This window comes from Neolamprologus multifasciatus, chromosome 20 (assembly GCF_963576455.1).
Source record: "Neolamprologus multifasciatus chromosome 20, fNeoMul1.2, whole genome shotgun sequence".
NCBI classification, from domain to species: domain Eukaryota; kingdom Metazoa; phylum Chordata; class Actinopteri; order Cichliformes; family Cichlidae; genus Neolamprologus; species Neolamprologus multifasciatus.
The window spans coordinates 20351581-20362711 of record NC_140458.1 but is presented as its reverse complement, the minus strand read 5'-3'; the positions used below and the strand labels follow the sequence as shown (position 1 = coordinate 20362711).

Genomic DNA, 11131 nt, shown 5'->3' with positions numbered 1-11131 from the left:
GTTCAAAGTAATTAAATAGATTAAGTGGTGTATACTCAAAGTCTTTAAAAAGTTCTGTTAACTTAAATATGTCAAGTTCGTGTAACATGTTCTTCTTTTTGAGTAAATGAAACTAATAATTTTTGATTGAATTGAACTATTTCTATATTAAGTAAGCATCACCTAAAATCATAACTTAAGCACAACGTAACACAGTTAAGTTAGGACATATAAGAATGGTAAAGTCCTGTTATTTTTGTTGTTTCAACTAGGTAGGATTTAATAATAAACTTAATTTATGTAGCACATGCTAAAATACAATAAAATCTCAAAGTGTTTCACCAAATAAGTAAAATCAAATTGTCTTAAATGCATTAGTGGAAGACAAAATGTATTTATTTTAATATTCATTGTCTTATCAATGTATCCTATATATATATTTTTTTTTAAATTTTTTCCGTAAGTGTTGAGCAGCTGCAGGAATCAATTTTTATTCCGAGTTAATCTCTGATTCACCCTCCGAAGCGGAAGGCGGCGCTAATGAGCATTATACACTGATCATTTACCACTATTTGGAAAAAATACGAAACACAGAAGAACTAAAGGTATATGGGCGGGAAACAGCACCAGAGGCCACATGGATGACTGGAGAAAGTTGGACCTAACGGCAGCAACTAGCATCACTGGACTTACAGTAAGTTTTCAATGTTGATATTAGTTTATTGTTAAAATACGAATATTTAGTTGTATTTTGGGTGCGTGTCGAAAAGAATAGCTGAAATGTCGCGTCCGTGTTTTTTATGTGCTTTGCTGCTCTCCCCGAAGGAAACTTTGCGCTTGCAGAGCTAGCATTAAGTTGTTGTAATGAGGGTCGCAGGCTGTTTAAAAAGTTAGATACTACTTGTTCTAGAGGTGGCGCCCGGTCGCCTAGTATGAAACAAAGTGTTTTAATCTCTCTAAATTTTGAAACCCCCTCTCATGACTCAGAATAGTTGGGTCCAAACAAGCCCGTTGTCCCTGCAGTTACACAGCGGAGATACCTGTCTGCAGTGAGAGTGCTTTCAAGCCGTTTTCTTGTTAGAAACGCTATATTTTAAACTATATGTGCGAATAAGTGGTGCAGGTGTATTAGGCGTTTGAGCGACGGTCTCGATAGGTGTTTTTTATCAGTCACTTTACGCCGTAGAATGATCGGGAAACTCATCCTTCTAATACACCTGCTCTGACAAGCCAAGTTGTTCACAAGCCAGAGTTAGAGGGCCAATGAAAGAGCACTGCGCACGCATAGTCTCCTCTCACTTTGCCTAATTAGTGGAATCACTTGTCAATCAACTTCTGCCAACCAATTGGCACTCTTGGATCACTAAGGTCCTAAAAAACAAACCTGTCAATCAAAACAACCAGAATCGTTTGGAGAGAGAAGCAGTGATGCCTGACATTTTTGACATTAACTGTGCATGCACATTAAATAATTTCAAATAACATATGTTTGGGGGAACCTCTCATCAGTAAGGCTTTAGTTTGTAGAAATGGCGTTGTTGTTGATTTAACCATGCCGTTAAAGTTCAAGTGCTGCTTGTCTTCAGTATTGTAATATTTGCTCGATGGCTTTAGTATCTTGACTAGAGATGCATTCACACTTTGGGGATTAAATGAAAAGATCATTAACAGGGAAAAATTATAAATGGAAGTATTTATAATTTGTCACCATTTGGATGCTTTTTAATTGTTCATCACTTTATGCCTTTGGATCTCTCTGTTCCAGCTTCAAGAATTAAGACAGAGTCAAGGAAGAGAACTGGGGATGTGATAAAGATACCAGGTAATTCATTTTGTTTGTGAATTCTTCTACCAATCACCTCTCTCGCTCTCTCTCGAGTTGTCTTAAAAATATGTTAAACTAACTACTAAACCAACTTTACTTATGCTATTTTCCACCTATAGATTCTTATTCTTATTTGTGGACATATGTTCTGATTTGACTGTTGTTGTTGTTGTTCAGTAAACTCACCAGTATATACAATTCTGTTTTTATCTGGCAATAGGAAATCCATGATATCCACACCAAGCACACTACCGTTCTCCACGCCCTTCCTGTCTATCTGCGTGAGGATGTCTCTGGATTTTTCAGAACCTGCACTGTGAGTGTCCTTAAGTCTTTAACAGATACTACTGTGTATATAAACAGTGCATCAAAGTACAAACATGTATTTTGATGCACTGTTTGGACTTACCTTTGTTTAGTCTACCCATACGGTTTCCATGTATGGTCGTTTCTGTCTCCTCACTACGAATGAACTGAATTGGTGTTTTGTTGAAAGTGATAAGATGTTTAGTAAAACATTTTCCTGTGTATTTCCTTTAGCTTAGTTTCAGTCTATCTCACACCACTTGATTCTCTGGTGAATTAGCTGATTTATGTGTGCAGAACATGGATCTTCTGTTTTTCACCTCTTACAGTGAGACCCAGGTCTCCCTTGTAAAAGAGGTATTGGATCTCAACGGGAGTTGGTAAAATGAGAAATTATGTCGTCTGTTGTATTTCTTGGGTTAGATTGTGATTAGTATCTCTTTTTCATTCATTCAGGACGAATCTGATGAGTTGGAGCTTGATGGTGTTGAAGTGGCCCTCTTCACTGTCATCAGTGACCATGACACGACAAGTCCAGTTCACTACCAACCTGTGAAAATCTCTGTCGTCATTGAAAGTGATGCCGTGGTCAGTCTCCCCAGATTTGGTGAAGCCTTCCTGGTAATGTTTGGACTGATCTATGCACTTCACCTCAGCTACCCCAAAGCCCTGACCAACACTTTAGAATTTACTCAAAAGATTTTACTTGGTCTAGAAAGTGGTAAACTGTCACCCAGGTTACAGACCCTCAAGAATCACTTGGTTATGTAGGAACTCATCTGAAAGAAGGATGCAGGGTGAAGCATTATAAAAGGCTAGTTCAAAGTTCTCTCCTTTTATCTAAATAATGCCTCAAAACGTTATTGCATTACTCTACAGGTGTTCAGCCAATAGGTCCAAACTATACAACGTGCCTTTGTTCTCATTAACATAATGCAAAGCAACACTAATGTTTTGTATGTTTTTCGTAATACTATTTCTAAAACATTGTGGGCTGCGCAAGGTGACCTAAATTTCACTGTTTGATACTGGTTAATGTAAAACAAATAGAATTGTAATTCACTCAAATTGCTGCCCTGTTGCCTTATTCAGATATTAGCCAGAGAGCCAAAAGCACATTTTGATATTATTTATTATTATTTGGCATTATTTTTTATTACTCTGACAGTTTTCCATTTTTTGCATTTTTGGTCTACTTATTTTAATTTATAAATGTTTTTGTTAATTATTTTTAATTTATTTAATTTAAAATTTTTTTTTTTATTTAATTTCAACATAATGTGCTAAAAGGGAGCAGGCAAGATACTGTTCAATGGCAGATGTTTATGACTTTTGCATATTAAGTTACCGATACTCAGTGTAATTGAGGCAATCAATTGCCTCAAAAATTTTAAGTTTTGGGTCACATGTTTTTAAGTATCAAGTAATCAACATATTTGACTAACGTGTACTTAAAATAATGACAACACAAACTACTAAACATTTGAGTTTTGTTAACATAAAAATGTTGTGGTTGTGTACTTATTTTTTATAAGTTCTGTGAACTTATTCCTTTGAATTTGTAAACTTGAAACTTTAAGTCATATTAACTGCAAATATTTGAGTTGACTGTTCTCAAAAGATACAAGTACCATGTAATCCAAACTTTTATGTTCTGGAAAAATTTGACTTTTGAGTTGATCAACTTTAAAAAATTGAGGCAATCGATTGCCTCAATTTTTTTGAGTTCTGGTAACTTATTCGGGTTTACAGTGCTGAGAAATCAAAAAACTTGACTAATGCAGAGTAGGAATGGATATCTGAACCTTTGTTAGCAAAATTTCAAATGCAAAAAGGACTTTTGATCAGTCTTTACACATCCAGCAATGGAGCAGTCAAGATCATTTTTGTTCTTTCTCACAAAAATGCAAAAAACTGTAATCTGGATTGAGGATACTGCAGCAAGTGGACAAATTTGACATTTTCTCTTTGTCTCTACACAAGAGCTGTCCTCAACACAGCTGAGTCAGAGTAGAACAATGCTAAATGAACAGCACTATGACAAGGAGTAGTATGTCCATGCAGTTAGTGCATGCCTGAAAAGGCTTGGACTGAAATGGGCTAAAATGACCGGAGCTAAAAATTAACCACGTTGTTGATGTTTTAAATAAAATAGTTAACTTAAGTAGGGCAAAAGCACTGAATAACGAACGGTTTGGTGCACATCGAGGATTATGAGACTGAACATATTGATGTAGGAAACAGGTCGCTTGGCCTTGGTCACAAATGGCTAGAAAGAGTATGGGGCCTCATACGCATACCATATAGCATATATGGATGCTAGCATCGGGCCAAACATCTTAACCTTTGGTAAAATGGTAAATGGACTGATTCTTATATAGCACTTTTCTACTCTCCCAGAACACTCAAAGTACTTTATACAATAAAAAGCGCACACAAGCATTTTCGTCTATGCTTTTCAGTGCTTCCTAGCTAACATCCACACACATTCATTCTCTGATAGATGGATCAGAGAGCAAATTGGGCTTAGTATCTTGCCCAAGGATACTTGGCATGCAGACTGGGGGAGCCAGGGATTAAACCACTAACCTTCCGATCAGTAGATGACCTGCTGTACCTCCTGAGCTACAGCCAATATCTTTGAGATCTGGTATTTCATTTCTGATGCCACAGGTTACAATAGCCTACTCAAATTCAGTGAGCCTTTTAAAATGTCCCTTCTCTAACAAATGTTTGTAAAGGCAGACATTGTTGATTTATTTTTTATAACAGTGGTAGCTGGACTGAAAATACCTGAATTCAACAACTGAGATCTGTTGTCTGATATTGTTTATAAAAGACAGAAAATAAGAAAAATGTAACCTCTTTAGGAGAGCACTGTCGAATTTCAGACAAAAACAAGTATACATGCACCAAGACATATATAGGCAGCACTATGGTTTAGAACATGCACATAAAATCCATAAATACTGTATAAATACTGTATTTATGTGTAGAAAGTAAAATACTGTTTCATTTTTGATTTAACAAATGACCACAACTTTTTTTATCACTAAAACTCAAATGCCTAAAACCTGCCCACTGCAGCTCATTACTCTGCATTAACATGCCTTAATGCAGAACATGAAAGGGCCCTGGCAAGCAAATCTGTTTGCTCAACAACACAAAATGAATGGGACCAACCACACTGCTGCGTTGCCTGTTCAGCTGATCGCCCATGAAAAGAACAAGTAATAAGGTTTTGGAGGGAAGCCAGAGCGTAAAACCTTATTATGCCCAAATGAAACTCGGGCTTATTTCCCCATTGAGGTGGGGCTGAATTCCTCATAAGCAGAAGAATTTGAGTTTTTAGACTGTGAGTTTTAACTTTAATGTCTAAATTATCATCAGTGTTGATCTGTGCTACCAGAATGCTGTGATGCTGTGTTTAAGTTTTTTGTTGCTAATTGTGTGTGTGTGTTTAGGCTTAGGGTTTTGATTGGGGATGTCACCAATTATGACTTAATTCCTCAGGATCAATATGCACCAGATTGCCAATACCTCTGTAAGACAGGGGTATAAACTTTCACGTGTTTATTTAGACTGTACATTTTTTTTTCATTTATTTATTTATTTACATTTTTTTTTTCCAGATTTTGAAAATGCTATAAAAATGGTGGCCATGCATTAATCTAACTTGGGGAGGGCAATACATTTTCCCAAAGGGGCCACATGAGGAACTAGGACTATTGAGGAGGGCTGCACCAATAAGCGTATAAACAGATAAAATTAATATTGAGCAAAACTGAGTTCAGCTTGTGGCCACTTAGGAAAATTAATTGCCCAGCCCTGATCTAATTCAAACCTTACACCTAACCCAACGCGTTATTCCCACGATCCAATGGTTGTTAAGATGTTAAAAGCTATCAGGAGAGCCAAGGAGGCGGGCCACTATCAGGTGATGATGAGACGACCAGAGGTGGGAGTGTTTTGAAAGTTGAACCAGGCCACACTGTTAACAATGCACTTACAGTGGGGTAACACTTTCCTGTCTCACTGTTTGTTTGTCTGAAGCCAGAAATGGAATAGTTCTCAATGGATATTTTTTTTCTCATCTAATTTCAATTCCAATTCTCCATCACGCGCCTTTTCATTTCTGTTTTCAAAGCAAGATCAGAGTGGGGAGCTGCAATATTAATAACCACAAGCTCTGCCTTACCTAATGGTCCTTTATTTCACAGTAGAAACTTATTTATTTTGGAATGGGTAAGACTTTCCTCCTCTGTGATACACAAAGGCTTTTGAAGTATCAAGAGGAAGTCTCTCATGTGTTAGTATAATAGACTTAGATGAAGCCTAAACTGTCAATCTCACACGGAAACACCACCGGTGTTTGTATGCACTGTTGTAATATCTCACTACAAAAGAACAATAGAACTTTAGCAGGTCGTTGGTCTGGTAAAACTGGAAGCAGAGAACAAACTGTGAGACTCACTGTGGTCAGCTTTGAGAATAAGGTAACCCAGTTGAACCCACTGACGATGTAATTCCAGGAACTGCTCTTTGAATCTTAAAGTGGAAAAGCATTCAGTTACAGCAAACTGAGGCTACAGCAGCACTGTGCGTTTGGCCTTGTTGAACTTTTGCATGTCAGGCTAATGTTACATACATCTTTTGTGGGCGATAACAACCCAAGAATTCTTGGTTTTGTTCTTCTATACATAGCAGAGACAAATAGTCAGGTTGAAATTCAATCAAGTCTGAACTTTAAACTTGAAATTGTGAGTCCTTTTGCAATTTTTCAGTTTTTTGGTTGTTGTTGTTGTTGTTTTTTAAGAAAAACAGAGGTATTGGAAGCTCTTGTTTTTTGCTTATTGCTTCTTTGATGTGAACTAGACATAAAGTGATACAACCATGAATGGCAACTTCAAGGTTTGAAAACATGAGGTAAATTTTTAAAAATTATTTTTAAGCCTTTTCCAGCTTAGCCAATATCGTATCTTGCAGGTCTGTTGCTCTTGCACTCAACACCTTCAACGCACCAGTTGAAGTGTCAGAGTGTGATGATGATGATGATGATATATGCCCCCTGACCTATGGTCCTGACTCCCCCTTGCTGTAGTGTTTCTGTTGTACCTCATGTACTACTGGCGGATAGAAGTGGCTGATATTGAGAAATCCTACCAATGGCTGCACAAAGTTACAGACGTACTGATCATGGCAGGACAGGAACAAGCTCTAAGCACAACATCAGTAGAGGCTGGGGTCTATCACACCAGGCAAGACCCCAGGTGTAGGCTGTGCAAAGACGCTCCTGAGACATCCAGCACATACAGCAGGCCAGGGCATACATGGAACACCATAACCAAGTGGGCTTTCAAAAATATACAGGAACATCTGTGCTGGTATAACCTGGAAAAGCTGAGGTCAAAATCAATCACCCGCTAGGGTGGTGGAGCTAACAAAGCTAAGATCCCATAGACTTCCAGATACAGATAACTAACTGGTGATAGTAGTGGTGGACAAGCAAAGGTGATAGCAACATAAAGAAGAAGGAACACGAGAAGCTGGACAATTATTAAGGGCTGAGAGAAGAACTCAAGGCAGGACCTTATCTATTGCTGCTCCTAATCTCTGGCCCCTTCAGTGTCCACTGGGGGTGGCTGTAGCTCAGGAGGTAGTGCAGGTCACCTGCTGATCGGAAGGTTAGTGGTTCGAACCTTGGCTCCTCCAGTCTGCATGTCAAGTATCCTTGGGCAAGATACTAACCCCAAGTTGCTCTCAGATGCGTCCATCGGAGTATGAATGTGTGTGAATGCAGTTAGATAGCACTAAGTATAGATAAAGTGCTTGTGTGAATGGGTGTGACTGGGTGAATGTGGCATGTTGTATACAGCGCTTTGAGTACTCCGAGAGAGTAGAAAAGCACTATATAAGAATCAGTCCATTTACCATTCACTTTTAAAACACGTCTTAAAACCCATTTTTACTCCCTGGCACATGACACAGTATGACCCTGATTTTATTGTTTTCATCTAAAATCAGGGTCATACTGATTTTAGAGTATCAACATGCTGATGGCATTGTCCAGCCATCAGCACATTAGCATCTAATGTGCTGATTTTATTGTTTTAAATGCCATTTTAAATCATCATCTTATTTTTATTTTTATTTTTATCTTTATTTAATTTAATTTAAATTAATTTTCTTTATTGTTTTTTTTTATTTTACTTATTCATGGTATTCATTTCTGGCATGTCAAGTGTACAGCACTTTGTGTTGCTGGAGTTGTTCTGAAAGTGATATATATAAATAAATTGCTTGCTTGCTATTAACGCAAAACATTTGCAGCGTGAAGTGACTGCATCTAGTCACTGAAAAATCATCTTACATTCACTAATTGAGACCAGGTCCCTTTAACTTTAGTTGACTCTGCAGCTGATTTCACAGGTTAGTTTCTTATGCTTATCTGACACGTGTAAGTCAGGAAGATGGACATAAACCAAGAATAGCCTTAAAAATGAGAATTAACAGTAGTTTATGTCTCAAACGTAACAAAGCAGAACACCCCACCTGATCATACAACATACCGTAGTGAGTAAGAGCTTTAAAATTTGTAATAAATCTCAGTGCTTCATGATAGACAGAATCCAGCATACATATGTAAGCATATTAATCACATCACCACAATTAAGCAAGTGGAAACAAAAAACTATTTCTTTCTTCAAGGTAAGACAGGACTTTATTCCTTAAAAGTAAGCATCCAGTTTTCAATTTAAAGTTTTCACCAGTTGCTAATGTGAGACATTAATTTTAATTTGTGAGTACAATTTTTCATCGTTGACTGTTCTACAGGGCTTTGGCAATCAGGAAACAGGAGAAATAGTCTTTGTGACTGAAAAGCATCAGAAAGCTGTTTTACAGGTCATGTATGTCTTTGCTTTTGTTGTATCTATTCTGTTGATATGTTAATCATTTCCTTGTACAATTTCAGTACTTACCAGCAGGGATTCGAACCTCTTCACGGCAGATATCTGGTTTTGGTACAGGCAGAATAGCAGAGGTGCACAAGTGTAACTGAGAACAGCGAAACTTACTGCATGCCATTCATGTTGATTCTGGGGCACTGGTAATTGGGACATGCTCGCTCATTGTCACTGCCACTCAGTTACATCAGTTACATATTAACACTGTTAAAAAGGCACACTCCACATATTTTTTTTTCTGCAAAACATATATAACTGAATGATTTGAAACTTGTATCATGAAAAGAGTAATTCTGATTACTTCAAACTGACATATTGAATATAGTGCTCCCCCCCATTCATGAGTTCCGTATATTTTTGGATATTTATCACACTAACATGTTTAAAATTGTCAAACTGATTTTGTTATTAGATAGAAAATTATTTGTTTATTTAGTTAAATTTAAAGTGTAGGTTAAAGTTTATTATTTATTAGATAGATTTAGGATATTATAAAGATAAAAGATAAAGTCATAGCTTTTAATTATGATTTCACGTATTAGCGAAAAAGAAAAATTATCAGACCCTGCCTGGCCTTAGCCCAGCCTTGGTGGAAAATCCCATTTGCTCCAGATCTCTGACCTCAGGTAAATGCTATTGCTGTCACTTCTTGGTAAGGGAAGGTTTGTTATAAAACTTTGGGCTGAAAGTTTTTAGACCGCTGTGTGTTGGTGTTTTCAAAGCAGACAGTACTACCAAAACTGAAGGTACTCATAAGCACACTCTAGACAATACTCCTTTTTGACTCTAATTGAAAAGATAAACTTCATGTTTTACTTAGTATGAGCATCTAAGACCTCATTGAGAGGTTACTGAGGTCGCAGAAAAAGGAAACCACGGTCCATTTTCTCATTTTCTATAACTGAAAATACAATTTTTGGTCTTAATATTTCCATTGAAAATGAAACAGACTGCAGAGTCTATCAAGTTAACTGAGATGTCTGCAATGAATGCATGTAGAAATTAGTGCATATATTAATAGCCCAGCAAACTCCTTTTCTTTTAGTCAGTAAGTGGTACATAGTTGCTCATTTTACAGTAGGCAGGGTGATCTACCTCTGTGGAATCCCACTGTCACTGTGGGGAATTAATGCAATGGGACAGCACTGACCTGATAATGCCCTTCTGCTTGGCTGCAACTTCGAAAGCAAAACACCAACAGTAGCATCATTACTGTCTGCTCTCCTGTTTGCCTTCTCTTCCTTGCCTTTTAACTCCATAGTCGTGACAATATGGGCTGATTATGGAGAACAAATATACGACTAGAAGTGCAGGTACACCAACTCTACCTCTACCTAAACTGAAGGTGGAAGAATATTTGCATGATATGCAAATTATCCTGTATTGATTTCCATCCATATACGCATGGTTTGAATAAACACATGCAAGGGGAAATTTAGAGGGAAGTAAGTCCATGCAGTACACCAGTACACAGTGTGCTTATGGTAACATTTCAGAGAAAATAGGAACCTGATGACATCCAGCAGAGCAGCAGTGGAGCCTTTTACTCCAAGTCACAGTTATCATAAAAGGAGGATATGTATATTTATATACTACACAACCATTCTTAAACCTATAAATATCCATTTTGTCCAGAACTCCGTCTTAGTGTTGTGTGACACAGTTGTGAATAAAGCAGTTTGTGTTTTCATTGATTCTGATTGGTTCTCTGTCAACTGACTTGTTGAAATGCATTCTCCTTTAACAGCTTCACTTCCCCTACCTGATAAAATCACCTCTATTTCAGTTCAGCTATTTAATTATTGTTAGAGATGGACCAATCTGATATTACGTATCAGTATCGGTCCGATACTGACGTAAATTACTGGATCGGATATCGGAGAGAAATAAAAAAATGTAATCCGATCCATTAAATATCAAAAAAACCACCTCACAAAACATAGACACGGCGTAACTCGGCTCATAACCGTAGCACGTTGGAGCAGTGTGCTCACGTGATAGAGCGGCTGTGTGTATTTGTAGCCTCGCTACCAAACCAGCATTTCATCTCCGAGGA

At 37.5% G+C, this 11131-nt stretch overlaps 2 long non-coding RNA genes across 3 annotated transcripts in view; both read left to right on the top strand.

The window, feature by feature from the left end:
- LOC146494855 (uncharacterized) overlaps window positions 1-11131 on the top strand; it is a 328407-nt gene that overhangs the window by 82912 nt on the left and 234364 nt on the right. The gene's annotated exons all lie outside the window — the stretch shown is intronic.
- LOC146494861 (uncharacterized) lies at window positions 14-3314 on the top strand. 2 transcript variants are annotated; one of them, XR_014871481.1, is made up of 4 exons: window positions 19-673; window positions 1745-1801; window positions 2025-2120; window positions 2567-3309. It is a non-coding gene; the product is annotated as an uncharacterized LOC146494861 (long non-coding RNA). The 2 variants fall into 2 exon arrangements; XR_014871480.1 differs by having other exon boundaries at window positions 14-673; window positions 1745-2120; window positions 2567-3314.